Source organism: Pseudopodoces humilis, chromosome 9 (genome assembly GCF_049639895.1).
Source record: "Pseudopodoces humilis isolate 2021_Gansu_Grassland_sample_001 chromosome 9, ASM4963989v1, whole genome shotgun sequence".
Lineage (NCBI taxonomy): Eukaryota > Metazoa > Chordata > Aves > Passeriformes > Paridae > Pseudopodoces > Pseudopodoces humilis.
In genome coordinates, this window is record NC_142208.1 from 6,252,333 (window position 1) to 6,271,473 (window position 19,141).

Genomic DNA, 19,141 nt, shown 5'->3' on the forward strand with positions numbered 1-19,141 from the left:
TCGTTGAGTGGGGAAAGGGACTAAGATGGGCAATAACCTTAGTAGGCCTAAGCTTAGCCCTCCTGAGAAGGACTTTTATCTCCAAGTTGTGGGCACCCTTAATACAGGAAATTTTAAGTTTTCAAAAGGGGAGTTAAAGAGATTTGTTAATTGGATTTTTAAGCATTTTAAAGTTAATTCTAATTCTGCTCAATTGGGAGATTTTTGGGACAACGTGGGGAGAAAGTTATACACAGTTCAAGCGGGTGGAGATTTTTCAGTTGCTAAGTTTTTTCCTTTATTTCAAACTATTATTTTCTAGTTATGCAGCTGATTCTTGTGTTTATATGAATAGCTATTTAAAAAAAAATAAAGATCAGATGTTTGTTGTTTCATTTCAACATAAATCAAACATAGTAATTCTAGTTTAGTCCCTGGAATAGCTTTAGTACTGCTAAGTGTCTGGAGAGTATTGACTACAGAGATGATTTTAAACAGGCTATAATAGTTTCTACAGCTGTTAACAGTTCTCAGAAGAAAGGCAGTATTATTCATTGGTATTTAAAATGTGCATGACTTGCATTGCACAGAAGTCAGATTGGGAGAATGTCAGAATTTTTTTTCTGAAATTCTGCCAGGAAAGTCTTCAATAACTGGAGAAATTCTTTTCCTTGGTGAAATCAACATGCAGCACATTGTGTTATTATACTTGCTTATAGCTCACCATGAAAGTTGTCTTTGTATACTTGGATGTACGTCTTGTACTGTTTTGTTTTTATTTATTCTGCATTCTTTATTATAATGCTCTTTCCTTTTTTCCAGACCAGAAAGATTGTTATTGAGCCTTCCACAAAGCTGAAATAATGCTGTGTGTTAAAAAATGTTAACAATCCGAAGAAGTTATAAAAATTTATAAGTTGACTGAATACTTTGGAAATTTCTGCATATTTTAATATAAATAGGTAATGCAAATGTTTGTTCTTTGCATTTAGAGGTGGGTCTCTGTTTTCTAAAGGTCTTGTATATAAATTTGATTCTTACAATTACATTAAAACAAAACCAGTATTTTTCAGATTGTATAATAGGAAAAATGTATTTTCTAAAGATACAGAACATACATGGTTGTCTCCGAATGTTATATAGTCATGAAATTCAATATAAATAGCATCAGTTGTTTGAATGACTTCATTAAGTGCATTTAGGGGACTGTCTCTTGCATTCAGCTGAGGTCCTTCCATTCAGTTCTGTGGATCCACAACGAGATGCTACAGTTAATGGAGAGAAAAAAGGACATGATTTCTCTGTAGGTAATGTGAAAGTTCCAATTGCGCTGGTAGAAATTATATAGAAATTCAGTCACATGAAATCTATGAAATCACAGGAAATTGTGCTACTTCATATTAATTTGGTGTAAGTGATGAGTTTGAGATTTATTCATAGCTAAAATAATAACAGGACAAGTGAGTCCAAAAGGAAGACTAGAAATAGGTAAAAGGGAAGAGGTGAGTGACAGAATACTCAGTGGCAGACAGTGGCAGATGGGCAAGGACCTAAATGATGACAATTTTAATGACTAGTCAAAAAATGTAACAGTTCAAATGTTATGATCCACTGGAGGTGCTGGCTGGGTATATGTCTGAAAAGATGGGCATCAAGCTGGTTTTTTGAGGGGTTGGAGAAGAACAAAGTATGTTTTGGGTCATTGTACAGATTAGAAAAGATTTGTTAAGTTTGCCTGGAGGAGAAAGAATGTCTGCTACTTCAATGCAATTTCTCCACAAGTGATGGTAGTAGGAACTAGGAGTGGACCTGGAGAGCTTCAGCTCTGCTGAAGGCCCCTGGCCTGCACACCATGTGAGGCCTTTGTGCTTTGCCTGTGCTGCTGGGGTACCTCTTCCAGCTTAGTTCCATCTGAAAGGAATCTGGTCTGTGCTTGGAGACTGCACAGTATGTGGGGCATTCTGGCTTCAGAAGCACACTGCTACTCCAGACTTGAACACTGATGTAATGGGAGGGGGCAGAGGGAATACTCAGAATGTACTATTTCATGTTACAGGTGCTGACAGCATGTGGAGCTGAGAGCAGTGAAAGTCCGAAGGACTGGGGCACCAGAGGAGGTCACCAGGAGCTGTCATGACTGCAGGACATATATAAGCCCTGCAGGAAAGAGAAAGGGAGAATGATTCAATGGTTGATGCAAGCCTCTGTAGGTAAAGTTAGTGTCTATCTGAAGTCTACTGTGATTTACTATTTCAGTATTTTTTGCTTTCTGACATATTGCCTGTGAAATTTTGATAGGGTTAGAGGACTTTGTAGCAGCAGATCCATTAAGCGTGCAAAACTAGTGCCCAACAGTCCCAGGCTTTTGAATGTGCAGTTTTTATAGATCTTCTTATCAAGACATCCTGGAGGATGCTTTGCTGAGTTGGAAGGCTTCTGTGGTCGTTGACACCAGTGCTATGAAATAACATTGCAGCTAGCTGGCAGCTTACTCTGTAGAAAGATACTTAAATTTTCAAAGACTGCTTTCCAAATTCCAAATTTACCATAGTGATTCCAAATGCAATCACTATGGTAAATGAACCCTTTAAAGCTTACACTCACAAAACTGAATGCAGTTCAGGAGGGTGTTGATTCCTTCAGTCTTTTGTGAGTCACTTCTGCTGTAATATTCTATGGAATCATTCATTTTTGAGTGTTTAAGATGATTGATTGGTAATGTGGAGTTATCATAGATTCAGAGGTATTTCCATGTTCCCTGTCAATGTGCCACTTCTTACCATATTCTCACAGAGACTGTTATATAAAAGTACCATTTTACAGAGCAGGGACACAGAGAGATAAATGATGGAGATAAGTCTGTGTAAAGAAATATGTTGCAGAACTGCTGATCCAAGGTTTCCTCATGTTACAGTATTTAGCCTCTGGACCAGCTCTCTTGTTCTGCAGCACAGGTTCATCTCATTTGTGCTGCAGTTCTTAGTCACTCCATCCAGCATGGACAAAAAGGCTGCACAGCATTCAGGTAAGTCTGGAAGCTGATAGGATTTTTTGCTTTAGTGACAGCATTATGTCAAATAACATGATGGTTAACTGAGACAAATGTATTTAATGCCTAAGTATAATGTGTTTCTGTATGCCAGTACTTTGGAAACAAGGAAAGCAAAAAATGTATGGTGAGGTTGTTGTCAGGAACTGTTCTTGCTACAAGCAATGGGCACAACACTGCCTTTTAAAGTTAGCTAAAATGATTTGCTGGTAAAATTTTGGCTTGTGAAAGGCAATGAAATGCACCAGCACAACACAGACATCATTACTAGATCCTATCAGCAGTTGTGAAGGCACATTTTAACAATGTTAAGATTTTCCAGGCCTCTTTCAAAATGGCTGTGATGCCTCCCTAAATGTTTCCATTGTCTGTCCAAGAGCAGCTGACCTTAATTGCTTCTGAGAGATATTTCCTTGGAACCTCTTAGATAACTAGAGGCAATCCAGAGAAGTCTAAATGGATCTCTACTTAGAAACTGGCCATATTCAATCTGTAAAGTATGTAGATTTTTTTTTTTCCCTTGGGGAAAGGCTGAGGAGGGCAATAGGTGCAGGATGTACAGGAAAGAAGCAGTGCCCTGGCCTTACAGTATTTCTGCATGTTGAGCCAGGTAGTGACATTTAAACAATTCTCACTGCACCCAATATGAAAAACTGTGGTGCAGATCAAATTGCTGGCTGTGCTCTGAGAGCGATGAAGAGGAAAAAGATCAAGGCATCTGTCAAAAGGTAGCCTCTTTTATGTTTTAGGTGTTGGGGGAGCTAACCAGCAAGCTAAATGGGTCTTGAGGGCCTCTTTTTTCTTCTTTTTCCTTCTTCTCTTTCTTTGAGGTAATAAATTGCTCTGGACATTCCATCTTTAGAGTTGGTGGTTTCCATACCACAGTGATTCAGCCAGCATGAACTCTTGACCAAATCCCAGTTTGTTTCTTGGTTTTGTTTTTCTTAAATATTTTATATTTAGCAGGGAATAAAGGCCTCCCTACTATGTGACAGGGTAAGGATGAGAGCCATGATCCTTCTACTGGCTAGCTCTCAAAGGACAGCTTAGTGTTCTTCTGAAAACTTTGCAATTGAAGCAGTTAAAAGGAATCATTGAATTTTGGCTGAAATACAGACTGAATTCTTACATGCTCTTGGGTTTTTGATGCTGTGTTTTTATGTGGAATTTCCTTTGAGGGTTAATAAGGTCTAATAAGAAGTAATAATAATAAGAAATACTATCTGCCTGAAATGCTCTAAGTTTAATCAGTATGTTATTGCATGGGAAAGTCATGTACATTTGTCTACTTGCAAGATAAATAGATTAGTATTGTCAATGATTTCAGGGGATAGTAGGTTGTTAAAATAACATGGAGGGCCCTGTTCGTTTGCCTTGAGGAATGTGTTTTGGCGACTGAATTCTCTGGGGTGCCTTGTTTAGGGAATACGCTGGTGGTTATCATTATATTATAGTGCTACCTTATAAATGGTAGGCTCAGTAAGGACTTAGAATAGTTTGGCTGTGGAGTATTAAATACTGAGAGAGAGACAACAGACAGGAAATTTATAGTCTGGGAAAGCTACAAATGAAAGAAATTATACCCTGAAAATTAAAACTTCTAAACTGACTTTCAGTCTTTCATGCTTTTCAGAATAAGGCATTTCACTGAAGGGAAGCCTTCCAGTCTGCTTTTGAGAAACCTGGTGTTTGCTTCAGGTGACAGAGAATATTACTAAACTGACTTATTGAGAAGGATCCTTCAGGATACCATGCTGTCACTGTATCAGAGTGGTACGGCCGCAGGTGGGACTTAGTTGACACCTGAGCCAGCACAGGCAGCTGTTCAAGCAGTGCAACATCCCAAATTAGCCAAGACATAAATGCTATGCTCCATTACAGCCTCATTGCTGCTTCCAGGGAAAGAGCCCAGGCCTTATGTGATTCAAGCTGGTCACCCCGGCCTGCTGAAGACCAAATGCCCATCCTGAGGACCCTGATGAGGCTGTGACAATACCAGCTGCTTCCTCTTGGCTCCTGACAAAGGCCTCTGGCTGCCTGTTCGGCTGTGTGTAAAAGCATCTTTCAGCCAAAAAAGTGTGAATAATCTTGCCCAGCTTCTTGGCATTTCTTGGCATTTCTTGGCATTTCTTGGCATTTCTTGGCATTTCTTGGCATTTCTTGGCATTTCTTGGCATTTCTTGGCATTTCTTGGCATTTCTTGGCATTTCTTGGCATTTCTTGGCATTTCTTGGCATTTCTTGGCATTTCTTGGCATTTCTTGGCATTTCTTGGCATTTCTTGGCATTTCTTGGCATTTCTTGGCATTTCTTGGCATTTCTTGGCATTTCTTGGCATTTCTTGGCATTTCTTGGCATTTCTTGGCATTTCTTGGCATTTCTTGGCATTTCTTGGCATTTCTTGGCATGGAGTTAACCTTATGACTCTGAAAGAGGTTTCAAAGGACATGCATTAACCCAGGGATCCAGTGCTTCTGGGGGTGAGTCATGAATGATCAGAGCATGGTTAGGTTAGTTCAGAGGTAGGAAGCTGGTAGGATACAACACCTCTGCACAAGGATGAGGAGTTACTGCTCCCCCTGAGGGTCAGGTAAATAAATGTGGACCTCTGTATGTGGAACTGGAATGGGGAAGGGAGAAGCCAGGTGCTGGCATATGGAAGTCTGCCATGAAACTGGAATAGATCCAGGGGTATCAGAAGATCTTGAGAGAGATGACTGGAGGGGGCCTTAAGGTCAGTGGTTGAAAGAACGGCACCATGCACTTGCAGGACTATAATACAATATATACTATTTAGTACCCACTTGCCCTACAAGCAAGAGAGATTCCTTTGTGGGTCTGCAGTTTTGAAAGCATCTATTTATTTCATGTACCTCCATGATTAGGAGGCAAATTTAGGGCTTATATACTTGGGGAAATCCCTGTAAAATAGGTTGGGTGTGAATTTACAGCCTACTTAAAACCCAGAATAAATGCAGTGTAAATTCACACTTCAGCTTACTTCATAGCAGCTCCTCCGCAGAAACAAACCCTCAGAGTCACCTCTGTACCTCAGTCTGGTGCTAAAAGTGAGTGGAAGCTTTTCAAAATGTGGGCCTCCAGTACCATTTTTATAGCTGGGTTTTTCTGTCTCCTGGGGCTTTTTGCAGCTGCCATAAATCACTGTTGCTCTGCTGAGGTTGGAGAAGCTGGGCCAGTGTGCACTGCTCAGGATCTGACCCTTTGCCTCAAGTAACCTTTTATTATCAATTGGCCAGAGGGTGTTTTTCTTTTTACTGACTTCATTATTAAGCTTGTTCATTCACTCCCACCACTACTGATGTATTTTTTTCTTTTTTTCTATTTTTCTTCCTGTGAATTTTATGTTGTGTCTTTCCTCCCATGTAATTTCCTAATAGTGAACTAGTGACAGAGTGGGCTGCTGGTATTTAGTCTTATGTCTGGAGAGGTCAGGGTGTTTTTGATACAAATACTCCATTACAGTAAACTCACAGAAAGTTTCCTTTTCAATCTGAAAGGAGAAGGAAATGCACATTCCACCAATGGACTTTCAAGAATTACTTCTGTGAGCTGAACTTATACTAAAGGCCAGTTTGGTAATGTTCTGTGAGCAAGGGGAAAATAAAGAAGACAGAATATTTTTTCTTTCTCTTTTTGCTGAGATTTGGCTTGAGTCTTGACTCCTTATCAGATTAGAGTCCTGCAGGGAAAATAACAACCCTTTGCGTTGTGACTTGTTGAAGAAATGGCTATTGCTGATGTCCAGCTGAAAGAGCATAAGGATTTAAACCTTAAAGTTCTCTCTCTGCTTCTGGTGTTTAGGGAAATTTGCTTCTTGGCAGGAAGAACTAAGTAATAAGGCAAATACAGAGCACAATACATTTCTTGCTGTACTGTAGGGCAAGACTAAAAAGACTGCCTCTGTCTACTTTATGGAAGTTTAATTTAAATTTATTAGACTGCTGCCAGGTATACACAGGAGACTCTGTAATCCATGGATGGCTGTAGGTACACAGTATTGCAATGTTCCCTGTGCATGGAGTAATTTGACATAAAATGTGCTTTCTGCTTCTCAAGGGAGAGGCAAATACAACATTGTATTGTCTTACTGTTTGCTGCTTGGACTTGTCTGAGTTGCCCTTTATTAGAAAGGGTTGAAGGATCAGAAAATGCAAGATAATAAATATTTATGTCCCAAACATGACATAGTATCATAAATCATTAATTTTTGAAGACATTAAATGGTTCTTTCTGACTAATTACTTGATTTGTGGTACCAGTTTGCTTAAATTTGTTTCTGTGGTAACCTGAGTTATTTTATGACTTTCTTCTACAGAAAATTTAGTATTGATTTGCTGATTTCCTCTTTAAATGCAGTCAAAAATCCTATTTGCTAAATTAAGAAACCAATAATTGGTATGAAAACATGCATCACCTTGCATTATCTGAGCTATTTGATTGTTGACTTTCACATGTGCTGTTTTAGTCATTACAAAAATACTTATTTTTGTTAAAAAGATACTCTTCCATTTTCCCAACTATTCTGGCATTAAACCTGTATGAAAAAAAATAGGCTGAAGTGTTGTTAAAAGTTTGGTTAATTTAAGTGTGGGAGCATGTTGAAAAATGTTATTTGAAAGATAATTTTGAGGTTGAAGCTGTTCTATTACTGGAATGAACACGGCAAGGTCATATGCAGACCAAGTGAAAAGAAAGTCATTTGATGTGATGTGTTGGCACACATTTCTGGTAGGTGTAAGTCATGGCTGTTGCATACACTTGATAGTCTCCCATCGTTCATAGACTGATTTGTATTATTTATGATATACTGGGGAATATGCAGGGAATTATGCAGGGAAGAAATTGTGTCCTCTTGCTACTCTTGGTTTGTGGTGTATCTATCCACAGTGCATACAGAACTTGGCCTAGACAACCTGGTTAGCTTATAAGCCTTGGAAGTAGGATCCTACAGGGAGTTGTACAGGAGAAAGTGCTCTCAAAGTAAGTAGTCCTCTCAAAGCATTCAGCTTATGTTGCATAATAAGTATATTTCAATTGGTGGCATACACTTCAATGTGTGATCTTTCAAAAGTTGTTTGATGAGTGATGTTGTCATAAGTGTCAGAACCCAGTGGAGCAGTCAGTTCCTGGCTACCTGATGCTGTATGCTGACTCAAACAGAAACCCTTTTTCTTTCCAGATATAGCTGACATAGACATTTGCTCTTCTGCCTCAGCCACAGGGTAGGTACAAACCCAGCCAGATCAATGTCTCACTGCAGTCTCTATGCCAAATCTATGTGTAAAAACATCTCAGTGGCTCTGTGTGGACTCTGTGTCTAACTCTGAAACAGAGAGCCTGTAGAAATTACAGGCTGCATAGCTCTCTCAGTCCTGCCTGAGAAAGTAGCCTGGGAAATTCATGGGAGGATTCAAAACAATCCTTAAAGACAGGAAACAGCCTTGCAGGTGTTGTTTCTCTGTCTCTTGTTTTCTTTGCAGGAGAAAGTCAGGGGGTGGTGAACCCCACTGACCAATGATGATAATGCAGTAGTTTACTAACCAATAAGAGTTTCCTTTCTGTACTTTCCACGTATCAGTCTATAAAACAGAGCTGAAATAATAAACTACGAGATATTCTCCTGATCGACTCCTTGAGAGTCTGTGTCGTTCTTCCCAGCCGTTCCTAATAGAGCGACAGCTCTGGTCAAAATTCCCATGTGAAAAGAATAGTTAGGGTTTTTCAAAGAGAGAACAATCCACAAGTCAGAGATCAGTGTTAAATGAAGAATTATGTATGTCACTTGCAGTCTTCACACCTACAGTAAGTTTTTTCAGAGCTTGACTGTGCTGTATTTCATCTAGCTACCTGCTTTATGTATTCAGAATGAAAATGCATAAAATCCCATTTCCTCCAGCAGATAAAGGGTCATGTCACACTACACAGCTGGATGTTTCAGAGCCAATCAAACTTGACCCAGTGCCTGGGCCTGTTCCAATGGGCCTTGAACAGCCCTCTTATGGACATGGCAGAACCTTCACGGCAGGAAGGGCAGCTGCTTCAGAAACACTGGAGCACAAGGTCTGTGCATGTACGTATTGCACCTCTGTATGATGTAGTGGATCCCTTGGGTAATTTCTGGCAATGCAGCTCTTGCTGAGAGAAGCCTGGCAGCCTGCCCTGGCTGGTGTGTCCCTGCAGAAGCTTTGAAACCAATAGGAGAGTCTGTTTTCCCACTGCCAGAAGCTTGTTTTTCCCTGCCATTTCCCCAAAAGTGCAGCTTGGGCCCAAGCAGACCCTCTCCAGAAGGTTTAAAAGTACTGCAGAAGCCAAGCAAAGGATATAAATCAAAGCTATGGTGAAAGCATGAGGTTGCAGGTGTTTGTCTGGACAGGAAGTTTCATGCAGGACACCAGGATCTTGCAGAAGGAATCTCATGACCTGGTTTCTAGACCCTTGTATCAATCGCTTAATTTCTTTTCTGACTGAAAACATACATAGCATGTGAATTGGTAGTGGCCTTCATATTGGGCAGATGTGTGGTATACATCTACACACAAGCTGTGGTACGCTTGAGATTCATGTGAAACAGCTGTTGACTTCTACAGGAACTGCCCCCTGTGTTACTGTAATTAATACTAGTGCATTTGGATTACTGCTTTCATTATATCTTCGTAAAGTTATTGTGTTAAGAAGCCACAGCCCAAGTTCCTTTTTTATTTGCCTTGACCACTGGATTCAAAAGAGAAGGCCATTCAGGTAGGCTATGTCTTACCCTCCTTGAGCTGTCTGGAGGGTGGCTCTGTAGTCTAAGCAACATGAATGAGCATTCTTGTGTGTCTCGCTCTTCACTGAATGTGGTCAGAGTGATTCATTATGGATTTAGGAGGGTGAATCATACAGCTTCACTGCCTGTTGGAAGTGGAGAGAGCCAGGACAATTAGCTAAGCCTAGGCATTAACTCTAGGCTAAAGGCGGTATGCTTTTCTTGCTCATAGCCAGGGAAGTACGAGTTTGAGTTCCAATTATCAGTATTTAAGTGCAGATGAGCATAAAAAGAGCCTGGAGTGCTGCATGTCTGCAAAGGCATCTGTTGCCCACAGACAGACTGATTTGCTGCAGATGCTTGAGCATACTGCATGTGCCCAGAACTCCTCTTTGCCATGTCTACAGTGAGCATCTCTTGGATGATGATACACAGAGAAACGCTCCCTTTTACTGTCTCTGCAGGGGCAGTTGTAACTTCTGGCAGGATGTGCATAGACAACTAGGTTGGAGATCTCCTAAAATGTAGTAGAAGGTGCTAGTGGAGTTCATCTACCAGAAATCTCATTCCTAATATTCTTTTGCCAGCAGTATATCTAGGTCAGTTAGAGGCTGGAGAAGGGAGAAGTGCACTGGTGTGAAGATGCTCTGCACTGGAAGTTTGTTCCCCTTCCTGTGGGATACATCAACACCTCTTAGGTCAATGTTGCTTCACTCATTCACCAAGCAAAGCAGGGGCTGCCTCAGAGACCTTTTATGTTGTTAGCATGGTGCAAAAAAGCATTTGTTATAATTGCACATTGGAATAAAGTATCTTCAAAGTTTCTGGAAGATCTCTCTCTGAGAAAAAGAGGGCTGCTGTGAGTCCTATTTCACTGTGATCAAGTTATTTCTACTGGACAGTATGAAAAACAAATCAGGGAGTCTTAGATACTATCTCTTGAAGAGAATGAATCTTTTTTCAGTGCAGCTGGATGTAGAAGGCTGAGCCTAGCAACAACTGCAGGGCGCAGTTACTATTCCAGTTGTCCTTCTTTATCTTCTTTTTATAGATACGTAAATATGGTCTTAGGTCTTAGGTTATCTGATTTATCTAGTTCAGGCATGTTTTAGTTTTAGGGTTGGCATTAAAATCTAAGACTTCTTCTGGAGATACTCTGAATTATTTCATAATTATGAGAAATCCTGGTGAGGTATCTCAGTGTTTACAGAGGAATATTTTGCTGTACCACACTCCAGATATATCAACACAGCCAAATCTCCTTCTAGTATGTTATAGTTTATTTAGCTCCACTTCTTGAGTCATAATCTATTTCTCTGGGGCTGAAGCACACACACACACATCCAGTGAAAAGGCAAAATGTGAAGAGGTAATTGTGATCTTTGCCACTTGGATTTGGTACCATTTATTAACATGACTTCTTATAAAGTCAGTTTCCAATTTGTTTGTTGAATTGGAGTTTCATGCCATGGATAACATTTCCTTTCATTGTTAAGCTGTCAGATGTAGCTGCCCTGAGAAAACCATCCTACCAGTCTGAGGTCTGGGGCATAACCCTCTCCTGCTCAAAATCGTCCTGCTTCTAAAAAGCAGCAGCACAGTTTACTCTAGCTGAGAATCTAGCCCCTAAAATCCTTCAAGGGCAAATTCTAACTGGGCAGTAAGCCGAAATGTCATCCCAGAGGACCAGATGCCATGAAAACCTTGGCAGAGTTTTACCAGATGTGCTAGATGCATTCTCAGCCACAGATTTTTCTTTGCCTTCTCAAGAATATTACTTTACTATTAACTTGCTCTATTTACCCCTCTGTTAGAAGGGTTGATATTTCTGATTTTTCATCTTTTTTCACTACCTCTGTCTTCCAAAAACAAAGTGTTGGAGGGATTTCAAGAGTTGGTATTTCCAGAGCTGGCCAGCCTGTTCTTTGGAGATGTTGAGTGCTTCAAAGGTGCCTCTCACATTGGAACAACATCATGTACAGAGATGTCTGTGCTCACCAGGGCCACTGGATAGTCTGGTCTCCTGGCTGGGAGAAAGTGATAGATTGCTACACCAGCATTTCTGGGATTCCCAAACCATCCTGCTTTGGAAAAATAGGGTATGATCAGCCTCTCCTCCTATCAGTTCCTCCTGGACTTCCCCCACCTCATAGCTCACTGACATCAGTGATACTTAGTATTCTCAGTAGTGTGGTTTGTTAGGCTAGCTGCTCCAGGGCAGTCTATCTCTCTGCTGCAGTGTTATTCCTCAATCTATTCTTACAATCCTCCACTTTGAACCCTCTGCAATTAGCATCTTCTGATGCTTCACTATCAGCTTTTTGGAAGATTTTCCTTGAGTGTCCACTTTTCCACATGTTGGTTACCATTTCTCATGCTTTTCTAATTATTCTCATTGTTGTGCTGAGTCATGGCACCATATGTGATAGCTCTCTCCTCTGTCACTGTTAACCAGCAGTCACATCTCACTCATCTTGTCCTTAGAAGCAGCAGAAGGTAATGGCATCAGGCTAATGGCAGCATTTGCTCGTCCAATTTTCTTTCTGGGCAATGTGGTGATCAAGAAAGAGCAGAGGCAGTATGAAGCAGTTAAATGAGATCAAAGTCTCTCTTATAACCTGCACAGAGAGTAACCACCATTCTCCTAAAAAAGGAACAAAATACAAGCTCATGTCACTTTGTGATTGCGAAAAGAATGGGAAATAGTACACTTCCCTCATGTATTTTGCAGCTTCAGGAGTACATGAATGACAATTTTCAGACTGAGGAGTGGATGACTAATATCATTGTGACTGATGCCATCTAATTGGCTCAGAAGAATTTTCTGGTGGTTCTCATGATTAGCATCACTTCCCATCATGTGGAAACCATTGGAGAGCAAAGACCTCAATTCGAACTGTCATGGTATGAAGAAGATGTAAAAGTACCTGGTTTCTAAAGCAATTCAATGTATAGAAAGTATGTATGAATCAGAATTCTGATCTTCCTGTGCACCAAGTCATGATGACTGATCTATTTCTATCATTGCTAATTATATGATGTTAAAAAATACTTGGTGTTCAAGTGACTTTTATGCAAAAATTCTGTGAGATTGAAATTTAAGGGGGACTTGCCGGGAGGGTATTACTGAAATACTCTCCTTTGAGTCAGTTTGATGCATTTCAAAAGTTTGCTGAGCTAGGTTGCTGTGTGTTACTTAATAGTGAGTCTGAGCCATTTGTGTGAACTGCTGTGGTATTTTTGGGACAGGAAGCATTGTATCATGATTATTTCTTACAGCCACTCCCTTCTCTGCATTATCTAACCAAGGATGTGTTGCAGTCTCTCCTCTTACCTACTGTAGTGCTGTATCATGGGAAAAAACTTGAACAGAGAGGCTCACTTTAGACAGATGATACAAACTGAAGTCAAACTGGGTCAGATCAAAATATTTTGCTTTAGTTCAGCTCATTGAAATTAAGTGTTTCATTTCACTTCATTTTTAAATCAAAAGTGTGGAAACAACATATTTGGCATTTGCTAATGTCATACTTCAAAGGCAGGGATGTGAATTTCTCTTAGATGATGAAGAAACAGGGTTCTATCACAGTGCAACCTTCACCAGCCTAGTGGGAAAAGAACTTTATGATCGGTTTGAAAGAGGTTAGTGCAAAGGTTTAAAAGAGTGAATATTACAGCAGCACCTTTGGAAGGGTAAGAAGCCAACATCAGTACAAATATGGGAAAAGGAGCATTGTAGCAATAGAGTCAAATTAAATATTTCTCAGATATGTTAGAAATTTGCTGAGATCAGTCACAGGACTGGAGCATTCATACAGCTCATTCTGTAAAGGACAGGCTTGGAGAAGTGGAGAAGCGTTATCCATGCTTGTCCTGAAGTTGTGGAATAACAAAGTCCAGACTTGTCTGGGTGAGGATAGAAAGAGAAAGAGCAGAGCCTCTTTGATAGGCAGGTGTAATTTAAGCCACCTGCCTGGGACAAATAGAAAGATGCTTTTCAGCAACTCTTGGAAGTACTTATTAGTGGCAAGGGACACTTTATGTGAATATTGCTTGGAAAGTCAATACAGCAAAACTCCTTTAATGTATCACTGTAGTAGGATATATTGAGGCAACTCTGTTTCACAAGGCAGAAGTTCTTGGGGAGATATTTTAACTGAATTTTACCAAGGAAGATTTATTTGTCCACAGAATCACAGAATTCAGAAAATTCAAAAACCAGAAAGTTTGGGTTGAAAGGGACCTTTAAAGGCCATCTAGTCCAAGCCCCCTGCAGTGAGCAGGGACATCTACAACTAAATCAGATCACTCAGAGCCCTGTCCAGCATGACCATGAATGTTTCCAGTGATGGAGCATCCACCACCTCTCTGGGCAACCTGTATCATTGTTCCACCATCTTCACTGTAAAAAAATTACTTACTTATGTGTAGTCAAATTCTGACTTCTTTTAGTTTAAAAATATCATGCCTTGTCCTATCCTACATTGTCGCAGTAGAGACAAAGACACCTGTTTCTTTTTCCACCATAGCCGAACTTCATTCTTCACAGTTTATATTTATAAGGTTACCAGAAGGCATCATGTTTAATTCTAATTGGTTAGCTATGTATTGTAATTTAGTTCATTGGTTAGAGTTTGCTAGTGTTTGTGTCAGTCAAAAACTTTCTTACTAGGTATGTTTACATTCTTGTCTCCTGGCAAGTGGATGTTTCACACAGGTAGAATCTTTCTCCTCACTGGTGCAATCGGTTCCTACAGGATAGATTGATATGCAAGCTGATTCTCATTGTTATAATTCTTTTCTCATGGGAACTTATCAGCTGTTAGCTGTTAGTTATACTTAGCTGAAGTAACAAGGCTAGTCAAAGTAAAAAGGCCTGAACCATGATTTTACAAGACCTTTCTTTTGTAAGGTTTTGGTTTTACCTATATGTGACACTACAGGCTTTGCTAAAAAGTTTTTCCCTATCTTTTTCAAAAGTCCCCTTTAATATTCTAAGGAATGAAGTGTTAATGAAGTTGGGAATTCACTCAAGAAAGAGATTTGGATTCCTGGACAGATAGTGGAACAGATTTGTCAGACAGTTTGTATGGACCTAAATTGTAAAATGATTTTAAAACATAATTTCCAAGAATAATTAATGTTTAACTAATGTAATTTTTCAGTTTATAGGGCAACTAGTATGCAGTAGGTATCATGCAGATATTCTGATCTTGGTATATCTCTTAATCTTGGCTTTCAACATCTTTCCTTCATTATATTCTCTGACTTTGCTACCAGTCAAAATCTGGGGGATAAAACTGGGTCATTTGACCCAGTCAAAGTTGCCTGGTTGGACAAATATGAGGTGATAAAGTGAAGAAACACGGCTCAAGTGTTAGGAAAATGTTCTCTAATTGCATGAGTAGTAAAATCATGGCACAGTTTACTTAGGGAGAAAGTGCCATATTGTCTGAATTTTTGCAAGAAAAAGCGTGATGAATGTTTTTCAGAGATGGTCTAAGCTATTCTGTTTTAGAGCAAGGAAAGAGATGAGATAATCCCTCCAGACTGCTTCTAGGTATGGGTTTTTAAGATTCTCTTAAGTGGGCACTTTGGGGTCTTTTAAGATCACTGCTTCTTGGATGGGGTCAGGACAAGGATAGACATTTTACTGTGGAAATTTTCCTTAGGGCAGGTGTTCATACAAGAAAAAGTTTTGGGTTTTACTGAAAAGAATTATTCTTTATCTGCTCTGCAGAACTTCAGACAAGAATGCCCAGCTTCCCAGGTTGAAATACGATGCATCACACCAGTATAAGTGTTCCTGGAAGCTACAGCAGATTACGTGAAAGTGTTAAAATGTTTTTGCATTAACCTAATTTTTGTTGAAGAGTTGTGGTCCAATGATGAGGAACAAAGGAAGGGGATGTGATAGAAATGTGCAGTGTAAACAGTTCAGATTGCTCCTAGCAATTGCATGGTTTTAATTGGGTAACAGATCATGAATTGTATTTGTAAAGATTATTCAACAGTTTAAAAAGCCACAAATATTTAAGAAAAATATGCCTTTCTGGAGGCACCTGGAAACCAGATAAAGAACCAAAGTTCATTAATAGATGAGTCATTGCTTCTATGTCCTTGCCTGAGATACTCACATAAACTCTTGCTGATTGTCACTTGGTGTGGTCAGACTAAAGGGGAGACTCTGGTCTCTTGGCCAGGTTCTGACCTGACTTCAGGCTTACATTGATTTGTTGGTGATTTTAAGCAAACAGAGAGGAAAGAGTGCCTCAACTGACAAGGTTCATTAGCACTCCTCTTTCTACCCTTCCTTTTCTCATCCCAGCCTTCTCATTGCTTCTTCTGCTCCTTGTAGGGCCAGGGACTTGCTGTCCTTTTTTCCGGGTGGTAACCACATGGCCAATCTCTCTGCAAAGCCCTAACTTGTTGGTGATAGCCACATAACTTCATGGCCACTGCAGGTTTGTTCCAGACTATCCTGTCTTTGCTACGTAGATGATTGTTGCAATGAGTCAGGGTCTGATTTGCAAATTAAAAACTTTCAATAATTTTCTGTATTTTATATTGAGTTACAGAAGTACTGATCTAGTTGGATCAGTAACTAACTTGGACGGATTTGCAACCAGCAGCTCAGCAGCTGCTTCATGAACCGTCCTTCCAGGAGGGAACATCACAAAGATGGGTGAGTTGGATGCTGAGGAGTGGGAATTGGTCTAGTCATCCCAAGAGAAATCCTCTCCATTTATGAGTCAAAGCCTGCTGTCTCTTGCCTGAGATGAAGGAAATCTCCCAAGGGCAGCTAATCTTGCACAACCTCATCACTTGAGATCTAACATCATGATACTGGGTCGTTAGATACTTCTAAAAGTGCATGCAAACCTTACTCAAATTCCCATATAGCTCTAGCCAAAACACAAGCCAAATCATGATCCAAATAACCTCCTCCTCAGCCCACCTTTATTGCCATTCTCTTTCAGTGGCAAATGCAGCATAGAAAAGATGCCTGAATGCTTAATTCAGAAATTTACTGTTTAAGGCATTACTTGTATGAACACCAGCGTAACACATAGAATACCAATGCCCTAAATTTAGTAGTTTAGTCTGAGTCATTTTCACTATGTGGGAGGGCTGTGAAGACACTCCACGGAGTGGAGAAACTTGCTGGTGGTGTCTGTCCAATGAGATTTTTTAAAAAGTCAGAACACAGCAGAACTACAGATATGTTTGTGAGTAAAATGCAGCTTAGTTGAAGGCTCCAGCACAGGAGAGGGGCGGTGTTGCTCTCCACCCACTTCAAAAGCTGAAGTCAGGTTTAACTGATATGTATCTCTGACACTGAAATAGGTACAGAACTTTTCATGACAGCAATGCACAGACAGAGGTAAACAGTCTGGCTGTGTGATTTGGAGGGACATGGTGTGGTGTAATCCCCAAATTTGTCTGTGCAATTACATCTTATTTTCAGATTTCTTAGTGACAGCAGCTGAGTTGATACAATCCTACATGTAAGCAACCAGCAGGCAAAAGTTATCCCTGGGTTCATTCACTGAGCGTTGAAATGTCCCTCTGAAGACCAGGTGACTTTTGCCACATAAGTCATCCAGCAGGGCTAGAGGTATACACACAGTCTTTGAAATAGATGTGGGCATGAGTCATTAGATGTGGATGTGAAGGAGGCATTTAGACCTGGTATTCCGAACCAGTAACACCTTCCTGCCAGTCTGGGTTTTATTCTTGCTCCATTAGCCTTTCTGCATGAATGTAACTGGTTTGAAGTTGATATGAATTTAGCAATTCCATTTTGGACATTCTTCCTGGGATTCCCTATGGAATGAAATTGCTCCTCTCTTCAAATGGAAACCTAACTTCAGAACCTTATTTTTGTCAGAATTGATAATGTTTTTATTCTGAATAAAAGTTAGTTCCAGCTCAACCCCTGCTCTCTGTGTTGAGAGATGAAGCAAACAGAGATGAAGGATGTTTTCATGCACTGTATCCTGTCTGATATCAGCCACGGCAGATGTATAAACATACTCAGGCTTGACCCTATACCCTGATTGTCATAAATGGTGCCACAGAGGTCTGGGCTCTGCTCACACAGACTGGATGATTGTTTGTGATGTGTTTAATGCCATTGGGATGAACTCTGTCCTAGAGAAACTCCAGTAAAATCAAAAGCTTGTTAATAAGAAAAGCAGCTAGCTGCTATCCTAAATGAAGCAAAATGCCAAACAAAGCCCTGTTCTGCTGTTTGTTCCCATGCCGCCATTTAGCTGCCAGGAAAGACCAGTCTTATAAATGTGAAATCATATCCATGGCAACATGCAAGCCATGTTTAACTTTGCAGCATGTTAAAAGGTACATTAAAAAAAAGGTATTTTACTGTTAAGAATAGCAATTAGGACTTTTAAGTCAGCTGTTTTAACTCAGTCAGCCTGGGAATGTTGAGCGGTGAGGGTAAGGGCCAGAGGCATAGCTTGTTCCTCAGAGCACTTGTTGCTAGACATTCCCAGAAGGTATTATTGCTTAAATACAGCTTGTGTTTTCTTTACCCAGATTCCTTTAGCAAGGAAGATATGCCAGGTTGTGATATCAGACTGCCCTGAAGTTCCACTGGGCTATTTTGCCCCTCATGAGTGAGCAGTGCTGGGCTGCGTAGCTGGCAAGCTCATGCACTTTTTGGATAAGTACTGGATTCAAGGAGCCTGTTTTGTGGTATGGCATCCTGGGGTTATAAGCACCCTGATCAGGTGCTGTTTAGTGACTCCTGCATCATGCTGAAAAGCAGACATTGCTCAGAGTTGGAGACCAGCTGAAGTAGGGAGTAGACTGAATTAGTGTCTGGGCTTGAAAATGTATTGGGAAAAGTAACAGAAAGATCCCAACTTGAAGCAAAAGCTGAAGCTGAAAACTGCAGATGGTTTTCTTGTCTGTACGATAATGTCAAACCCAAAAAAAGGGAGTTTTCACACTGTTGTCTGTTTAGCACAAAGTGAAAATTATGTACTGGAAAATAGAGCCCTGTGTTTGGAGAAAGCAGCTCTGACTGTGCCTGTATAATACCATACAGGGCTCTGTGGAAGTTGGGCTTGACTGCTTTTGCAGAGGTCTCTGAATCCTTGAGCTCTGAACCTTCTTTGCTGTGGAGTGAAGGGAGGAAAAAGAGCAATGGGATGTGTCCTCAGTAGTTTTTGTCTTTTACTAGCTGCCTTGCCACAATGCCATTCAGAGTGAATTGTGCTAGGAATCTCTTCTGAAAACCAGAAGTTTCTTAAGGGCAGCAGAACAGCCTGTATTGGTTTTGGGGGTGGTGCCAGAGGTCACAATGGCTACAGCTGGATTTCA

General features: G+C 40.3%; 1 long non-coding RNA gene across 3 annotated transcripts in view; it reads left to right on the top strand.

The window, feature by feature from the left end:
* LOC148183752 (uncharacterized) overlaps positions 1-19,141 on the top strand; it is a 74,259-nt gene that overhangs the window by 18,066 nt on the left and 37,052 nt on the right. Inside the window, exons 4-6 of one of the 3 annotated variants that reach the window (XR_015773226.1) lie at positions 802-941; positions 2,036-2,194; positions 2,894-3,004. This is a non-coding gene — a long non-coding RNA (uncharacterized LOC148183752). The remainder of the gene's footprint in view (positions 1-801; positions 942-2,035; positions 2,195-2,893; positions 3,005-19,141) is intronic. The other 2 variants (XR_015773224.1, XR_015773225.1) reach the window with 2 other exon arrangements.